Source organism: Herpailurus yagouaroundi, unplaced genomic scaffold (genome assembly GCF_014898765.1).
Source record: "Herpailurus yagouaroundi ecotype Mexico unplaced genomic scaffold, PumYag 250, whole genome shotgun sequence".
Lineage (NCBI taxonomy): Eukaryota > Metazoa > Chordata > Mammalia > Carnivora > Felidae > Herpailurus > Herpailurus yagouaroundi.
Genome location: NW_024412467.1, coordinates 9,735,599 through 9,753,346, shown reverse-complemented (window position 1 = coordinate 9,753,346; position 17,748 = coordinate 9,735,599). Strand labels below are relative to the sequence as shown.

Below are 17,748 nucleotides of genomic sequence, written 5' to 3'. Positions count from 1 at the left end.
ACCGATTTCTTCCCTCCTTCCTTCTATTTTATATAGAAAATGCTGGTGCTTGTTGGCATCCTTTCTCTCTTCTGTTTTGGTCCGTCAGGCTCCAGGTCTGTCATTTTCGTTGGTGGCTGTTAACTTTACAATTCAGTCTTTCGATTATAGAATATAGTAAGTCAAGACTGTGGCTGAACTGGAAGCAGAAGTAGTATCTCCCCGTGTTAGTGTTAACAGCTCTTTTAGAATTTGTCTAGCAGGTTTTCCGGTCTTTACCGGAAGACCCCCCACCCCCAAAAAGAAGTTGTATCTCCCGGAGGTGGCTATGGTAGCGGATAGGGTTTTGCGCTTTCCCTTCTTAGGAAGAGGGTGAGGGTGTCTTCGTCTTAGCTGGAATAGTTGCATGACGTTGGGCAGATGCGTGATGCTGTCCCTGTCCTTGTTACGGGGTAGAGTGATGAGGGGAGTGCCTGGTAACCAAAGGGTAGACCATCCCAGTTATCCGCGGGAGACTGATGGGGGTTGAACGAAAGAGAAAAGAAGCCATTTTTTGTTTCCTGCTTCTGATGGAGCTTCCAGAAGCTCCTGGGTGCCTACTCGGTCAGGGCAGTTCTAGCACTTGTAGCAGCAGAGTGTGCCCTGCCCTCACAGAGCTCTGACCTTGGCAGTGGTGGTGACAGTGGTAGGTAACTGTGGGCTCCTGCCTCTTTAGTGTGAGTAGGGGCTCTTGGCTTACTTCTTCCATTCCTTCTCCGATGTTCTCCCTTGCTTTACGCAGATCTGAGTTTCTGACCTAGATCGTTGTCCATCTTTTCAAAGGATTTCTTGTAACCTTTCCTGCAAGGCAGGTCTACTTGTGACAAATTTCCTTAATTTTTATTTGTCTGAGAAAGTCATGACTTGACGTTGGAAGGATCATTTCATGCGGTAGAGAATTCTAGTTTGGTAGATTTTTCTTTCAACACTGAAAATAGTTCACTCCACTCTCCTCTTGCATGGTTTCTGAAAGGGAGTCTGATATAATTCTTGTCCTTGTTCCTCTGCAGGTAAGTTAACAAAAAATAAATCTCTGGCTTCTTTCAAGATTTCCTCTTTGCTTTTGACTTCCTACAGTTTGAATATGATATGTGTAGGTGTCGAATTTTTGGTATTTATCTTACTTGGTGTTCTCTCAGCTCCCTGCATCTGTGGTTTGGTGTCATTAATTTTGGAAAATTCTCTCACTATTACTTAAACATTTTTTTCAATTGTCACCCAGTTCTTGGATAGTCTGTTCTGCCTTTTCAATTTTTTTTTCTCCTTGCATTACAGCTTTGGAAGTTTTTACTGACGTATCTTCAAGCTCACCAATTCTTTCCTCAGCTGTGTCCAGTTCCCTGAGGAGCCCATCAAAGACATTCTTCATTTTTGTTACAGTGTTTTAGCTTTCTGGCGTTTACTTTTGACTCTTTCTTTGAGTTTCCATCTCTCTGTTTCCATCACCCGCCTTCCGTGTTGTCTCCTTTTCCTGTTAGAGCCCTTAACATATTGACCACTGTTATTTCTAAATTCCTATTCTGATAATTCTCAACTCTGTCACGTTGGAGTCTGGTTCTGAGGCTTGCTTTGTCACTTCAGACCGTGGTTTGTGCCTTAAATTACGCCTTGCATTTTGTTGTTGTCGTTGAAAGCTGGACATGATATATGGAGTGAAAGAAACTGAGATAGTTAGACTTTTGACATGAGGTTTTGTGTGAATCTGGCCAGCAGTTAGGCTGTGTTTACCCTTTGCTGTATCTATGGCATCAGAGGGCGAAATTCCCTCTGGGGTCACTGTTTTTGTCTGCCGCCCCATTGTCTCTGGGTTTTCCTAGAGACTCCTTAAATGGGGTCACAGGCCTGCAGGTCTGTAATCACCGTTATTATACAGAAGCCCTGATTGATGTGGTGGGAAGGTGTGGGGGCAGGGAAAGTGTTTTTCAGTCCTGTCCTTAGGTCTTCCTTCCAGGGAGCCAGAGTTGGGTATTTCCCTTCCCCTGGTTGGTTAAGTTCTGGCAAAACCCCCCTCGGTTACATCCGGTTACAGTTTCTCTCGAGGGCAGGCTTTTCTGAGGAGAATAGGATGCTTTGGGCTTCTTTAAAAATGTTTACTCCTTCACTCCCACTCCCCAACCGGAAGCAGGAGGGGATTTTCCACCCATCTTCACTGTGGGAACCTGGTAGGGCTCCTGGAGTTTAAAACTCAGGAAAGCGGGTGGGAGGCCTTCGGGACCAGGCCCCGCAGAAGTTCTTAACCCCCAGTCTAGAGCACTCAGAGCCTCCAGTAATTGGTCCATTATAGTCTAAGTGTTCCTACAGATGCTGGCTCCGGCTGTGCACTTCTGTTCCATGTCAGCTGTGATTCTCTGTGTCTGTCTGTCTGTCTGTCTGTCTCTCCAGTTTTGGGGACAGCAGTTTGCTCTGTGACCTCAGTTCTCTGGTGGATCCCAGAAGAGTCACTGAATTTTAGCTTGTTCCACTTTCTTCTCGTTGGGAGGACAGGGGTGACCATTTTCCAGCTCTTTGCAGGTTGGCCTGGAAACGGGAAATTCAAATACAACTTTTCAAGTTTATCTTAGAAAACCTGAAAAATGCAGAAAATTATTAAGTAGAAAATACAAATCTCCAATAATTCCACCACACAGAGATACTCACGGTAAACTATGGGTAGATATTTTTTTCCTATGCCTATGTGTATGCAGGTGTAATATATGGAACATAGTTTTTAGAAGAATTAGTCTATACATAGTTTCACAGCTTTCTTTACTCACAAAATTACAGGCTCTATACTTCCCCATGTCAGGAAAGGTTCTATATTTAATACTGCTATTCATTGCAAATATTGCAAAGTATGTAGTCATATTTAAATGGAGATAACGTAGCGGAGAGGCTAGGTTCATAAATTCTGGGGTTAGATTGCCTGGCTCAAACCCTAGTCTTTCTGCTTATAAGCTACATGATCTTGGCTAACTTCTGTCACCTCTCTATGCCTCAGTTTCTCACCTGTTAAATAGAAACAATAATCCTCACTGATGTGAGATTGAGTAGGCTAATCACGATTATTAGAACAATCACTTAGAACAGTGGCTTATTGAATCATTCATTACATGTCTCTGGCAAAATTAATTTTAAAAGAATCTATTTTGTGAGGCACCCGGGTGGCTCAGTTGGTTGAGCATCCAACTTCAGCTCAGGTCATGATCTCAGGATTCATGAGTTTGAGGCCCTCATTGGGCTCTGTGTTGTCAGCACAGAGCCTGCTTCAGATATTCTGTCCCTCGCTCTCTCTGCCCCCCTCCCTCTCCTGCTCACGCTCTTTCTTTTTTTTTTTTTTTTTAAATTTTTTTTTCAACGTTTATTTATTTTTGGGACAGAGAGAGACAGAGCATGAACGGGGGAGGGGCAGAGAGAGAGGGAGACACAGAATCCGAAACAGGCTCCAGGCTCCGAGCCATCAGCCCAGAGCCCGATGCGGGGCTCGAACTCACGGACCTGGCTGAAGTCGGACGCTTAACCGACTGCGCCACCCAGGCGCCCCTCACGCTCTTTCTTAAAAATAAACAAACATTTAAAAATAAAATAAAATAATCTATTTTGCATCTTGTTTGTGTATAGAAATGCAAAATATTTTAGTGCATGCTACCGTGTACTTGCTCTGTAGTCATTTTCTGTGGGGGCAAGAAGGCACATTGGTGAATGAAGCTGGCTTGCCAACTTTGATTGCTTCTCCTCCCTTTGTCACACCATTGTGTCGTTATTACATCATTCGCATTTTACGGTTCAAGACGGTCTTATGCAAACAAGAAGCATGCAAAAAGCACTAAGCACACCCATACACACCACCACATACCAAAATGGCACACACAAGCAAGCAAACATAACTCTAAACGAGCTATAACTTCAAACTCTCAAAAACACATTTTCCCCAAAGCTCAACATTCTTTGAGTCACTGTAATTTTCTTACGTCATTAATACCTCACTGCCATGTAAAGTCTATGCCACGTAAAGCCTTTTGTTTGTGGGTTCTATTTATAGTGCCTTTGTGGTTTTCCAAATGCAGCCAGTCTACAGATCACTCACCTTTCGTAAGCCCCACGCTCTGTATAGCACAGCTTATCCATGTCTGTTAGCGTAGAGGAGACCACTGCCCACCGGACCCCACCAATCTCATAAAAACCCACGAGAGTCTTATTTTCATGCTCCCCTTATCTGTTCTCTCTCACATTCAATTAGCTGCCACGTTCCTGTGGGTTCTTCTTCCTCTGGGATGTCTTCCAAATCCATCTCTCCTGGTACAATCTTAACACAGGCCCCCATCCCTTGCCACCTGGCCTATTATAATAGTCTCCAGGCTGTTCTTCTTGCCTCCAGATTTTCCCTGTTCAAAACCTCTCACCACAACTCTTTGACCTCCTCAAAATACTAATCTGATCATTGAACTCTCCCGGTTAAAGGTGAAGTCCAAATGCTTTTGTGTATCATTCAAAGCCCCCTCGCATTCCTAGTCTCATTTCCAGCTTCATCTGATGGCAATCCTTCCCGCTCCCAGTTCACCCTCTGGATTACCCTGCCCCCTGTTGCAGCTCCTGTTTTTCTCTACTTTATCCTTCAGAGCTGGTTTGATGTCACCGCCTCCAGGAAGTCTTCTTTTTCCTTTTCCTTTTTAGGCAGAGTAGATCGCTCCATTTTTGGGTGCTTTGTCAGGGGGTTTCATGTAATAAGACCCACTTGGTACCATATTACAGAGCAGATGTGACCTGCTGTATTCCCTGCTGCGTCTGAGCTCTGAGGGCAGAGACCATGGGGCTTTCACCTCTGTGACCCCCCCTTCGCCTCCCAAACCCAAATAAGTAATACGTGGTCAAGAAAGGTTTTTGAATAATTGGCATTCATGCAAGCCTAATTTGAGATGGTGTGGGAAGTGGGGGGAGGGAGAGGGGCAGAGGGAGAGAGAGAGAACCTTAAGTAGGCTCCACATTCAGGGTGGAGCCCAACATGGGGCTCGATCCCGCAATCTTGGGGTCATGACCTGAGCTGAAATCAAGAGTCAGATGCTCAACTGACTGAACCACCCAGGCGTCCTGAGATGCTGTATATTCTTAAAGGAAAACACAGAATTAATTTAGGAACTTCGTGTCTGTTGTTTTTGTTGTCATTACACTTCTGAGAGTTTCAGGGATGAAAAGTTGTGTTACACTGGGGCAGGATCCTCTAATTAGTACTCTTGCTGGCCTGAAAATGGCAATCCTTCTGCCTGAAGGCTTCGGATACACACATTAAAGGAAGTAAACACAGGGAGGGCCCCCGGACGCAAGTTGGCTCAATATTCTCATTATAAAACAGATGAAGAGATGGGACCTGGAGAGGTTAATGGTCTTGGCCAAAGTGAATGGAGGAGAGAAGCACAATCGAGAATTCATTCTAATTCAGACTCTTTTTCATTAAGTCAGAGCTTAAAAAAAAACAAAAGCTGTGATTAAGACTTTTGCTAATTCAAGTTAGTCTTTTCCCCAAGTAAGCTGAATTAAGGAGCTATAGTTATAGCTGATTTTTTTTCAACCTGCACAGTTTTTATTAGAAAGTACTGACCCACATATAGTCAGGTGAGAACGGACCTTATTGTCTGTTCCCATTACCTATCACCGGAGGATGCTGGTAAAGTGAAATAAGATACTCCCCTTGAACTTGAAAATATCGACTTCACAACACTCAGAATGCATACATAACTGGTAGCACCAGCTGTATGAGTCACTTGAGAAGGAAGGTCCAGGGGTGCCTGGGCGGCTCAGTCGGTTAAGCCTTCCGACTCTGTTTTGGCTCAGGTCATGATCTCAGGGCTCATGGTTCAAGCCCCTCATGGGCTGCATGCTGACAGTTCAGAGCTTGCTTGGGATTCTCTCTCTTTTCCTCTCTCTCTCTGCCCTTCCCCTGCTCATGCCCCCCCACCCCCACACCTCTCTCAAAATAAATAAACTTAAAAAAAAAAAAAAAAAGGTCTGAAAGACCATCCATACCACTTGAAATGACTTGCTTAGAATTTCAGGGATGTGACCAGAATGTGATTTTACTAAGCTGGTCAGTTATACTGTATCATAGAATATGGCCCGTTAAGATTCTTTTAAGGTAGAGGGAAAGGATTGTGTTTATCCAGTATTATCCAGGGCCTAACACATGGGATCTAGCATTTATGAGCATCGAGATCACTACAGAGGGATATACTCCACAGTACGGCAATGAGACTTCATTCATGGCCTAATTAAAGTCTCTCTAGAGGCAATCCAGCCATCCCTCTGTGTGTTGATTCTGTGCATCTCAAACAATCTCCTGGTTCCAAATGGACTTTCCTGATGTTGAGAAGTGGGCAATGTAGATGACAAACTTTGAATTTCCAACCGTAAGGAAAAAAAAATAGCTTCTATTAGAAACTTTTAAAGTGATGTTATGGTTTATCCATCAGTCTCTTATGAGGTTGGTTAATGTGAACCAGAACTCCTGCATCTGGGTATGCTGAAAAAACCCTAACATGTCCAGATCTGCTAAAGCTGAAGACCAGACTTTGGCATGACTTGCTTACTGTAGGAAACCGCCAAGGACTGGGTAGCCAGAGGCAGTTTTGTGTCTCTTCTCTCTAACTTCAGCCCAAGACTGGTACTGTCTTTTAAGTCGAAAGGAATCACTAAAACATGATAAAGATGGGGATTTATCGATATTATTTCTTTTTTTTTTTTTTAATTTTTTTTTTCAACGTTTATTTATTTTTGGGACAGAGAGAGACAGAGCATGAACGGGCGAGGGGCAGAGAGAGAGGGAGACACAGAATCGGAAACAGGCTCCAGGCTCCGAGCCATCAGCCCAGAGCCCGACGCGGGGCTCGAACTCCCGGACTGCGAGATCATGACCTGGCTGAAGTCGGACGCTTAACCAACTGCGCCACCCAGGCGCCCCAATCGATATTATTTCTAATACTTACCTGCACTGTAGTTAGACATTTATGTATTGTGCTATCCTCTCTTCCTTCTTCCCTGGGACCCGAATTAAGTTGTCCTCCCAATGCACCAGGGATGGGCCACATGACCACCAGGAAGATTAGTTGGTCAGAGAAAGACAAATAGCATATGATTTCACCCATATGTGGAATTTAAGAAACAAAATGAAGCAGAACAACAAAAGAGAGACAAACGAAAGCATACCAGACTCTTAACTATAGAGAACAAACTGGTGGTTCCCAGAGAGGAGGTGAGTGGGGGGATGGGTGAAATAGGTGACAAGGATCAACAGTGCACTTATCTTGATGAATAACGTACAGAATTGTTGAATCATTATATTGCACACCTGAAACTAGTGTGACACTGTATGTTAATTAGGCTGGGAAAAAAGGGGAAAGAAAGAGAAAGAAAGAAAGAGAGAGAGAGAGAGAGAGAGAGAGAGAGACAATGGATCTCGTTAGCCATGGTGAATGGGGAGGAGGGAAGGAAGGATTGAGCTCTTTGAACTAGTACCTCTGGTCTAAGGACCTGCATTCATACTCCTCAGTGTTCTTATTCAAATAGCATTTGCAATGTGTTGTGAGAGGACAAGAGATTGAGAAGCACTTGTAACTAATCTTAACTCACAAGAGAAGAGAAAGCACCAAAGGAGCTGGGCAGCTGCACCATTTTTCTCTTGAATTCCTGTTGGGTTAAGGCCCCAAACCCTAGGTTGGACCTTTAGGCCGCCCCCTCCTACTCAGCGGTGTCTGTGTTTAGCTCACTTTTCCAACACCATGAATCAAACCACTACTCCCAGGGAAGAAGAGGCCATGGGTGCCAAACCGGAGTTTTCCCACCAGAAGCCCCCGATCTCTGCGTCTCTCAGCTTTTCAAGGAGCCTCTGGTGCATCACATGCAGAGAAAGACCGGGCACACTTGTTCCTTGGTACACATACCAAGGGCCATGAGATGGGACGATTTCAACATATGCTTCTCTGGTGTTATCTTCTGGGTTTTTTTATTACGTTTTTCAGAAATAGGAGTGGATAAATGAACACACAAATAAATAAATAACTGAAAATCTCCTGGGTATTGAAATATGTTAGGCAAATGCCACAATGTTTTTATTAGACAAAATAAATGTCTACGGCTGAGGCACCCAGGTTTGTTCCAATAGCTAAATAGGCCTGGAAAAAGAGCCTTCGTTGGGGCAAAAATTAGACTGTGACCAACCACATAGAAAATTCTCCCTTGTAAAGGGTTGACTTTCTGATTTTTTTTTAAGCTCTCCACAAATAGAGCTTTATGAGGAGAATATCCAGAAGTCTTTAGTAAAGTTATAGAAACAAATTAGAACCATATAACCCAATATGGGCTAATCATAAAACATGAAAAAGCTATCTTTTTTTTTTTTTTTTTGGATATTTTCTCTTATCCTTCTTTAATTCGGATTATGTACCACCATTATTTGTCTACACTAAATGCCACAAGTATTTTGCTTTATGTGCAATTTACCAAACGTACAATATACTGAATTTTCTGTGTAGCGGAGAATTACAGGAATGATTCCCTTTCTGGATACTATCCGGGCTAAGTGCCTGTACTTTAGCCCAGAGTAGAAACATAGCCACTCACACACAGATGACTGTGTCTCCAAGTTATCAGAAGGGTTTACTCGATGTTATATACAACTATTGAGAACAACCTGAAATGAGGCATCTCTGAAAAAAGACTACCAATTCTCAGTATTTGTACCATCTTTCTAGGATCGGCGATGCAGAACTCTGAAATAATCCAGGGGAAAAGGAAGGATAGAGCACCGAAGCCATAAAAAGGATGATGCACGTGGCAGAGGGAAGTGAGTGGCCATGTGAAGTGAGAATCCAGTCCCGTGGCTTCCATAGTCCAAGATCTCCATTTATCAGATGTGCGACTTCCAACCATTCACTAAAACTCCCAGCCGCAATTTCTTCAGGAGCAAAACAGTCCCGAGACCATGGTTGGTCCTTTCTAACAAAAGTTTCCAATCTATGACTGTTATAAAAGTAGTTTGTAGGGGCGCCTGGGTGGCGCAGTCGGTTAAGCGTCCGACTTCAACCAGGTCACGATCTCACGGCCCGTGAGTTCGAGCCCCGCGTAGGGCTCTGGGCTGATGGCTCAGAGCCTGGAGCCTGTTTCCGATTCTGTGTCTCCCTCTCTCTCTGCCCCTCGCCCGTTCATGCTCTGTCTCTCTCTGTCCCAAAAATAAATAAACGTTGAAAAAAAAAATTTTTAAAGTAGTTTGTAAACCATGACCGGCAGGCATTATGGTAAAACCGTGGCTCGCGAGTAACTTGTTCTGCGCGTGTTCCGCAAGACCCGCAAACAGGTCTCATAAATTTTAACTTGATAAACGAGCGACGTCTCCTCGTACAAGTTGTACGTGACGCCGAACATCACAGGATCGCAACTGAGCCAATGGTTCTTGACATTCGCTTTGATCTACAAGTGCTTTGGGTTACAAGCGTGTTTCTGGAACGAGTTATGCTCGCCAAGCCAGGTTTTACTGGATTTAACTTTAAAAGAAAGAAAACCAGCTCTACAGTTTATTGAGCATTTCCTACATGCCCAGCATTTTACCAGGTGTTTTGCATGCTTTTGTTTCTTCCCACAACCCCATGCGGTAAGCATCCTTATTCACGTATTAGGACAGAATTGTCGCTCACATCTCCCAAGCCTTTCTTTGCCTTCTTGTTGCCAGGTAGTGTCATCTCCGTTCTCCACTTTTGGCTCTGGGGCTGCTGGGTTGCTGAGAAGAAACCCCAGGCACCTTGCACTTGACTTTATCTCCTCTATTGCGTGGCACCGTGTGTGTAGCAGCTTGGCACAGCCAGTGGGAGAAAGCGTTGAGTTAATCGTTAACTTTGTTTTCTTCCGCTCTTCTCAAATGTGCCAGACAATGAAAAGTGACCGTGACCTTTCGGTTAAAAGGAGGTGGAGCCTGAAATGATGGCACAGTCCTCCGAGGCAGTGACCTACAGTGTTGCCAGTACTTCGCGTGTCCTCAGACTCTGACTTGTCCCTCCTGGCCCTTCTCTGCAGGTGTTTCTGTTCCCCGTGGCTCTTGCCAGGGTGGGGTTGGTTTTTTAGCTCATGTGCTGAAATATAGCAGCCAACTCGCAATCGAGAATAGCGTTTGTTCTGGGTGCTCTCCTGTCTATATCGACTGGATCAAAGGGAGATCCTTCTGGAATCCACTTAGCGTCCTCCCAGATGGTAAGCTTGCTTCCAGATGGCACACGTAATAGGAGAGAAAGAACTCACTGCACATCATCATAGCACCCGGGAAGGCCCTGTGACCTTATTTCTTTCAGGATTCTTCAGGATTCAGAATAATTTTGCCTGCCTTAGATTTTCACAGAAAGTTTTTCCTCTTCCTGAATCTTGGACTGAAATCAGGGGTCTTCAGAGAGTGATGGTGTTATGTCTATCCACACACTGACCATCCATAACTACACTTACGGACTGTGGCTGGATTCATCATCTGTTAGGAGTCTACATGAATTTGACCAAGCCGTTATCAAACTCCACAGGGCATTCGGGGGCTTTTGTTACCAAAGTGCTAGCCACTGGATGCAAAGCTAATATCTGGCTGATCCTTAAAAAATGGATGACTTTTCACGAAAACTGCACTGTCCTGGGTGTATCACCAACTTAACAAATGATAATTCCCACTGGCAAGATGCGAGACCATGAGAAAATCACAGGGATGTGTCTCAGAAGAGGCCACATGGTGGGCTCTCCTATGAACCAGGGGTGGATGCTGGACATTTGGAACCTGGGGTCCTAGGCAAGCAATTTCAGACAGGACGCATCCTGCCTCATTAGCTTTGTTCCTACCCTTGTAAATGTGCTTTGCCCCAGACTTCCCCACGCGTAGCTTTGTGTGGCCTGGACAGTTCTATTCATTCAACCAAGAAACAAATGCTTATTCATTTTATTGGGGGCCTACTATGTGACAAGCTCTGGGCTTGGAGCTAGGGACACAGGATCGTGATAGTCAGCAAACTTCTGGTGGAGCCTGGACCGTCCCTGCTGTCACTGGCCAGGCACTTGTCCTCTCTTGATTCTTGGCTGAACTTCTCTTCAACGCGCATTGGCCAGCTCCCTCCAGGACCCCTTCTTCCCCCACACCCAACCCTGGGGCAGACGGGGTTGCTCTGTGGAATTTGTACCTCTGCTCTGAACTTGCTCCTGCTGTCTATAAACCTCAGTCCAGTCAATAAGGGGTCACCAAGGGGCAACCCCAGTTGAACCCATAAGCTACGTGAGCTCGCTCACAGCCCTTTGGCAGTCGACCCAGGAACAAAAGTTCTGGATCCTGACGAAAGTTCTTGAGGCCCTGGATCCATAGACTGGTTAGTAGGTCATTTAACCTTATTTGTTTTTTTCTCCTAGCCAGTCAGAGATTACAAGCATTTATATGCAGGTCAGGGGCCAAAAATACTGTGGTCGGGGTGGAGTGGTGAGTGAGAGGTCCCTACGTGCTCACCAACACTTGCTCTGGAAAGGCCACAGACGGGGCCCTTCAGCACTCCTGTGACTTTGCACGGTGATTTGAGCCGTTCGCATGGCCCAAGCCCGTAGGGATGCAGATGCCATACGTGTGAAATTGTGTGATTTATACAGGAAATATTTAGATTATATTGGCAATGTCTACGGAGATAGGGCTTGCTAAGCAAATTAAAGGAATTCCTATCTTTTTTTTTTTACACCAAACTCAAAGCAAAACAACAACACCCCCAGGATGGGGGCCAGAGAATGCAGACAAAAATTTATACTAAGAGAATAAACAGTTTTTAAGTACCCTGGAACTCTCTGTAAACACCTCTTCGAGTACAAGCAACTATAAATAACTTTTATCTGTTACTAGGCAAACACCTTGTGGGAACATTTGGTTATTTTCTGTCCACTTCTTATTTCTAAAAGGGCTAGCTTTGGGGCGCCTGGGTGGCTCAGTCGGCTGAGTGTCCGACTTCGGCTCAGGTCATGATCTCGTGGTTCTTGAGTTCGAGCCTCGCGTCGGGCTCTGTGCTGACAGCTCAGAGCCTGGAGCCTGCTTCGGATTCTGTGTCTCCTCCCTCTGCCCCTCCCATGCTCATGCTTTGTCTCTCTCTGTCTCTCAATAATAAATGAACGTTAAGAAAGAACAACAATTTAAAAGAGCTAGCTTTGGTGGACCGATTGCAATAAAGCATATTTCTTCAATAATTCCGATGGGCTTTGCTCCCCACCCCTGCTGCATCATTCTGAAATTGGTGAAGGTGTATCGTCGTCATAGAGAACCAGTTAGAAGGTGCTTTGAGGTCATTTAGCCTCCAGGCAGAGCTGTCCCTAAAACTATTTTAGACCTTTGGTGGCTTGTATCATTATCCTGCTATCTGTAAAACCATTACGATGAAATGATGTCACCGTATGTCAACCGCGTTTTATTTTTGCAAAGTGCTTTAAAACCCTCATTTTTATTATTCCCTAGGCAGTCCTGAAATTACAATTTCCTGTTTTCTTTTAAAAAATTTTTTTTAACGTTTATTTATTTTTGAGACAGAGAGAGACACAGCATAAACAGGGGAGGGTCACAGAGAGAGGGAGACACAGAATCGGAAACAGGCTCCAGGCTCTGAGCCATCAGCCCAGAGCCTGACGCGGGGCTCGAACTCACGGACCGCGAGATCATGACCTGGCTGAAGTCGGACGCTTAACCGACTGGGCCACCCAGGCGCCCCCGTTCGAGTGTGTTTCAAAGCATGACTCTTCTCTCCCCTTTGAGCCCTTGGGAGTATGTTCTCCAGCCTCGAGAGGATGTCCTGGTTCCCAAGGGGCTCAGAACACCGCCACCCCCTGCTGATGTGGAGACTGCCAGGTGGGAGAGGGAAAGAGCAGGAAGAAAGCTCCATAAGGATGGGAGGGACTCAGGAAGCGCTGCCTCGCAGGCAACTGTCCGTGCAAAAGCAGGGCAAGGCTGCCCTTAGCAACTACTTTGACAGGCGCGAGGTGCCGGTCCGGAAACAATAAAGCTAATTTTTGTGGAGGGCGTGCTAATCAGGCAACGGGCGGAACACCGTCTTGTACCACCGTCACCTGAGCCACGGAAGTCAGTGGTGTCACCATTTCCTTTCTGCAGGTGAGGAAGCCAAAGCATAAAGACAGGAAGTCATTTGCTTAAGCTCACAGGGTCCATGAGCTCGTCTGACTCCTGACCGGGCTGCCTGTCCCGGGAACCCAGGTAGGGGAGCGGGAACAAAGCAGTGGAAATTTCTGGGCTTGGGGTTGCCCAGAAGTACATGGCCGACCATTTGTGCCAGATCCATAATGGGCCACCAGATAAAGCTTTATGAGTGTCAGCTCTGGGGATTGTTGGAGTCTGTGTCATTATTTTCACTTTTTTTTTTTTAACTTTTTTTTTTTTTTTTTGGGGGGGGGGCATAACACTTATCTGCAGAGAGCCTAAAGCCCTTGGATAGGCATGGTGCTTATTCCCAGAATAAGTTCTGTTGGCAGAACTTAGAAGTGTGCGTGTCACAGTCCAGATAGGTGTGCCGAAGGCCAACGTTGAAAAACTAAAAATGGAAAACCCACCCCTCTGGGGTTTCTATTCATTCACTCAGAAATAATCAGAATGTGAGCAGCTGGGCACAACGTTAACCAGCAGGACACGGAGGTGAACGTTACGGGTTTGGTCCCTCTGTTGTGGAGTTTGTAGCCTGGGACAGGGGTTGGCCAACTCTAGCTGCGGGCCAACAGCTGCCTGTTGGTGTAAATAAAGTTTTATTGGCACATAGCCACGCTCATCCACTCCCATATTGCCTGTGGCCAACTTTGCACTAAAACAGCAGAGTTGAGTCATTGCAACGGAGGCAGAATGGCCAGCAAAGTCTGAAATATTTACTATCCGGCCCTTTCTGGAAAACGTTTGCCAACCCCTGTCCTAGGATAACATTTATTTTTCAAGCCTGGAAATTTTTCTTTTGGAAGAACACCTTTATTTACCCTCATCCTGGTCATCCGTTAAGATTCTTCACTAGCCAGTTTGCTTCCTATGAAGACAAGGGTCATCCCAAATGCTGAGAAAAACAGGAAATTATAATAACAAAGGAACCACCAACATTTACTGAGCCACTCGCCCTGCAGGGCCCTAAGCACGGCACATGGATTACATCTACCTGTTCCCATAATAACTCTATGCGGGAAGCATGGGTATTAGCCCCATTTTACAGATGGAGGCTGCTGGTTGAGTAACCTGGCCAAAATTCGGGGATAAAAGGCGCGGTACTGGGATTTCACGAGTCACTGCCAACCGGGCACACACTCTTCCCCGCTGCTCTACCCTGGAACAGGCGGTGGGGTGTGGGGGTCATGTCCAAGCAGGTGGGAGAGGAGGGAATCCCCCTGGGAAGGGGTCACGCACTGCTGGCCCAGTGTGTTCTGGGCCTATTTTTAGCCCTAACGAAAATCCTCCTGCAAGAGAGGACGAGGCTTGCTCTCTCTCTTGCTTCCTGCGCTCAGACAGACTCTCCTGTTGGAGGGGGACGCAATCTCGGAACCACGCTCCCAGCTTCACTGTAATTAAGCTGCTTCGCAGACGTGGATGTGTCTAATGCCTCTGCTAATGCTGATCCGTGGGGGAGGCTCTGAAACTCGGTGGGGGAAAAAAAAAATAGAAGCACTGATTCGTTTTGTCAGAAAGAAGAAACAGCAAGGAGCCCCTGTAGAGTTTATTCCTCCATCACTGTCTTGGAGATTCCCAAGACCCTAACTGCTGTGTTCTTCCGTTTTCTTCTGATAGCCCCTGAATTCCTTCTCCCCAGCCCCAGAATATTGTTGCCTTTCCCACAACAAGGTTTTTTGTTTTTTTGGTTTTTTTTCTAAAATTTGAAGGCCTCTCCTGGGGTTCTTACAGTGTAAGAGCAGGACCACAAAAACCCCGCCAGGGTGACTCCCCTGTCTGAGTAGGGGAGGGTACTTTATTGAGTTCAGGAACAGAGGAGAGATGTCTCCTTTACTTATATATCTTCCCAGGCCTCACAAAGGCATAACCCCGAGGTTACTCACCCTCCCTTTATGAACGTGACGTTAGCTGGTGACCGTCTGGGGAGTCCTGCTCACACTGTGATTGTCCACAAACGATCATTCACAGGAACTGGTCCAAATGTAGTTTGCCCTGAGAACGTGTGCACTTTTCTGTGTCTCCCATGCACTGGGCCAACTGGGACATGGGTTGTAGCCTTGAGTGATCTAGAAAATCAGAACCACCCCCAACGGAAGCCCTCCGCTGTCTTGGGAGCTGATGTTGCCATAGCCCCGTGGTGCCTACACACAGTCATTTGCCCCCAGTCCCCTTTGCTCCTGAAGGGCCGGTGCTGCAGGTCCCACAATAAGACACTCACCCCATGAGTCAACTTAGTTATTCCTTGTTTCAGACGGAAGCCTGAGTTCTGTCTTAACCGCAAGTTATAGCCGCAAGTAGAACGAGCCAATGTATAGCGTCTCTAAAATATGCACGGAATTACAGAAAAGTAAAAGGTACCTACTTTTAGGCCTGACAGGCTAGTCACTCCGTAGAATTAGGCACCACAATCTCTACCGCTCTGTAAAATCTTCGGGAGGCCTTGCATTTCATATGCAAGCACTGTCAGCAAAGCCATTCCTAGAACATTTAAATAGACTGTCTCTATAGAATTGGCCAGCCAGCCAGCATTGGAGGAGTTGGGACATAATTGTGTCTTCCATAAAATGAAGTTCTGTTCTAAGGAGGGAATGTGGCCAAGACGCCAGGTACGTCTCTTGTTTTCTTTCTATCTTGGCCACCTCGAGCCAAGACACCTTCCAGGCCACCCGTTCGCTGCTGATGTTTCTGTCTTCCATGAAATGACTCTCTTCTCTCAGAGCTCACGGGTAACTCTCACGGCGAGGCTATAGATTTCATTTTTCTCCAAGATTTTATTTAGGACACACTTGGGGGATCTTGCATAACCTCTCTGGAAAGAAGTTTGCAAAATATAATGATCTTGTCATCTGCTTTACTTTCTTTCTTTCTTTTTTTTTTTCTTAGCTCAAAATAATTAAATTAACAGAAAAGATTCAAGCTTTCTCGTTTAAATTTGTGCCAAATTGATTCAAAGTTAACGTATTTTTGAAAGGGTTATCCAATTGAATCTCAAATGGTTCTTGCTAATGCTTCGCCCTAGTTCTGATCCCAGCTACCCTGTCAGTCTTTGAGAAGCTAAGGGGCCAGTTAATAAAGAAGGTGAGGGAAACAACAGGACGGAAAAGGAATTAGAAGATAGATTATATTCATGCCCTTTATGCCGTGTCTTCAACATAACAGTCCCTGAGAAAAAGACATTTGAAAGAAATAGAGGGCCACTCCCAATGATATCTCTTGATCATACTTATCATGAGATGCTGCCATGCACAGTTGTTCACTCTGAGCACTGCACAACTCATAATCTGTGTGTATGGACTCAACAACGGACATTTATTCTGACTCCGGGCTCCCTACCCTCCTCCCTAGCTGTGATCTATTCTCAGCCCTCTTTTAGCCACTCTAGCTATCATCCCAGTCTGGCACAGCCAGCCACCTGGAGGCCCATCCCCACAACAACTCCTCTGCTAAGTTTGCCCCACTCTGAACACAGAAACTTGGATACTCGCTATGCTCCTGGCAATGCCTAGTGACTTCTCGGGGCAGACCTGGCTCCCAGCCAGGACTCAGCATCTTGGGTCCTCAAGGGATCTCTTGCTTATGCTTTTATTTCCAGTTGTGTCCCTATCCCCAGACCCTAGGCTTTGCTGTCAGTCCCACTTTGTCCCGGGAATGTCTGTGGAAACAGGGGAAGGGTTTCCAGAATTTTCCTCTATGCAGAAGGTGGGGGTACAGAAAAGAGGAAAGAAGCAGGGAATACTAAAGTTGTCTCCAAAAGACCCAAACCTGGGCCCATTCTGGCCCGCCCTGTCTGATACTGGTCTGACCTTCATATAGTTTTCATTATGGAAACTGGAGTGCCTGTCTTTTGTCTTTATATAAGAGTGTTTTGAAATGGTCCTTTCATTAAAATCCACTTGCCAATAGAGGTATCAATGTATTTGATTCAGCTATAAATATTCTTTGGCCACCTCTAGAAGTCTCGCTTTGTCCTGTGGAGCTGTTCACCACAACAGCCTTTTCTGGTCCTTTCCTCCCTTCCTTCCTCCCTCCCTCCCTTTCTCTCTCTCTCTCTTTCTCCTTCCTTCCTTCCTTCGTCCTTCTTCCCTCCCTCCTTCTCTCTCTCTTTTTTCTTTCTTCCTCCCTCCCTCTCTCCCTCTTCTTTCTTTCTTTCTTTCTTTCTTTCTTTCTTTCTTTCTTTCTCTCTCCTCTTTTCTCAAGGACCAGGGATCTTTTCTCTAGAGCTGAAAGGTGCTTCAAGAACTCATCCAATTTGGCACCTTGCATTGAGGTCAATAAGATAGTGTTATCCCAATTTTATAGAAGAGATAACAAGCCCAGGGAGACAAGGAAACTGGCTTCACTTCCACGAATTCAAAGAAGCCATAAGCTACTGTTCTTAACCGTGGCTGGGAATGAGAATCACCTGGGGATGAAGCTTCCAGAGCATTCAGAATCTCTAAGGATTGTGCTTCTTGAAACTAACCTGCTCGGAATTCATTTCAGAAGCTTTTGGAGTCTGGGTGAAAATACAGATGACTGGGCCTCCCCTGATCAGGAGGTCTGGGTGGATCAGAGAACGTGCGCCCGTAACC

At 45.6% G+C, this 17,748-nt stretch overlaps 1 non-coding gene across 1 annotated transcript; it reads left to right on the top strand.

Annotated features, from left to right (window-relative positions):
• The first annotated feature begins 207 nt into the window (after positions 1-207).
• LOC121020653 (U7 small nuclear RNA) lies at positions 208-270 on the top strand. Its single transcript, XR_005786253.1, has one exon. It is a non-coding gene; the product is annotated as a U7 small nuclear RNA (small nuclear RNA).
• The last annotated feature ends 17,478 nt before the right edge of the window (positions 271-17,748 follow it).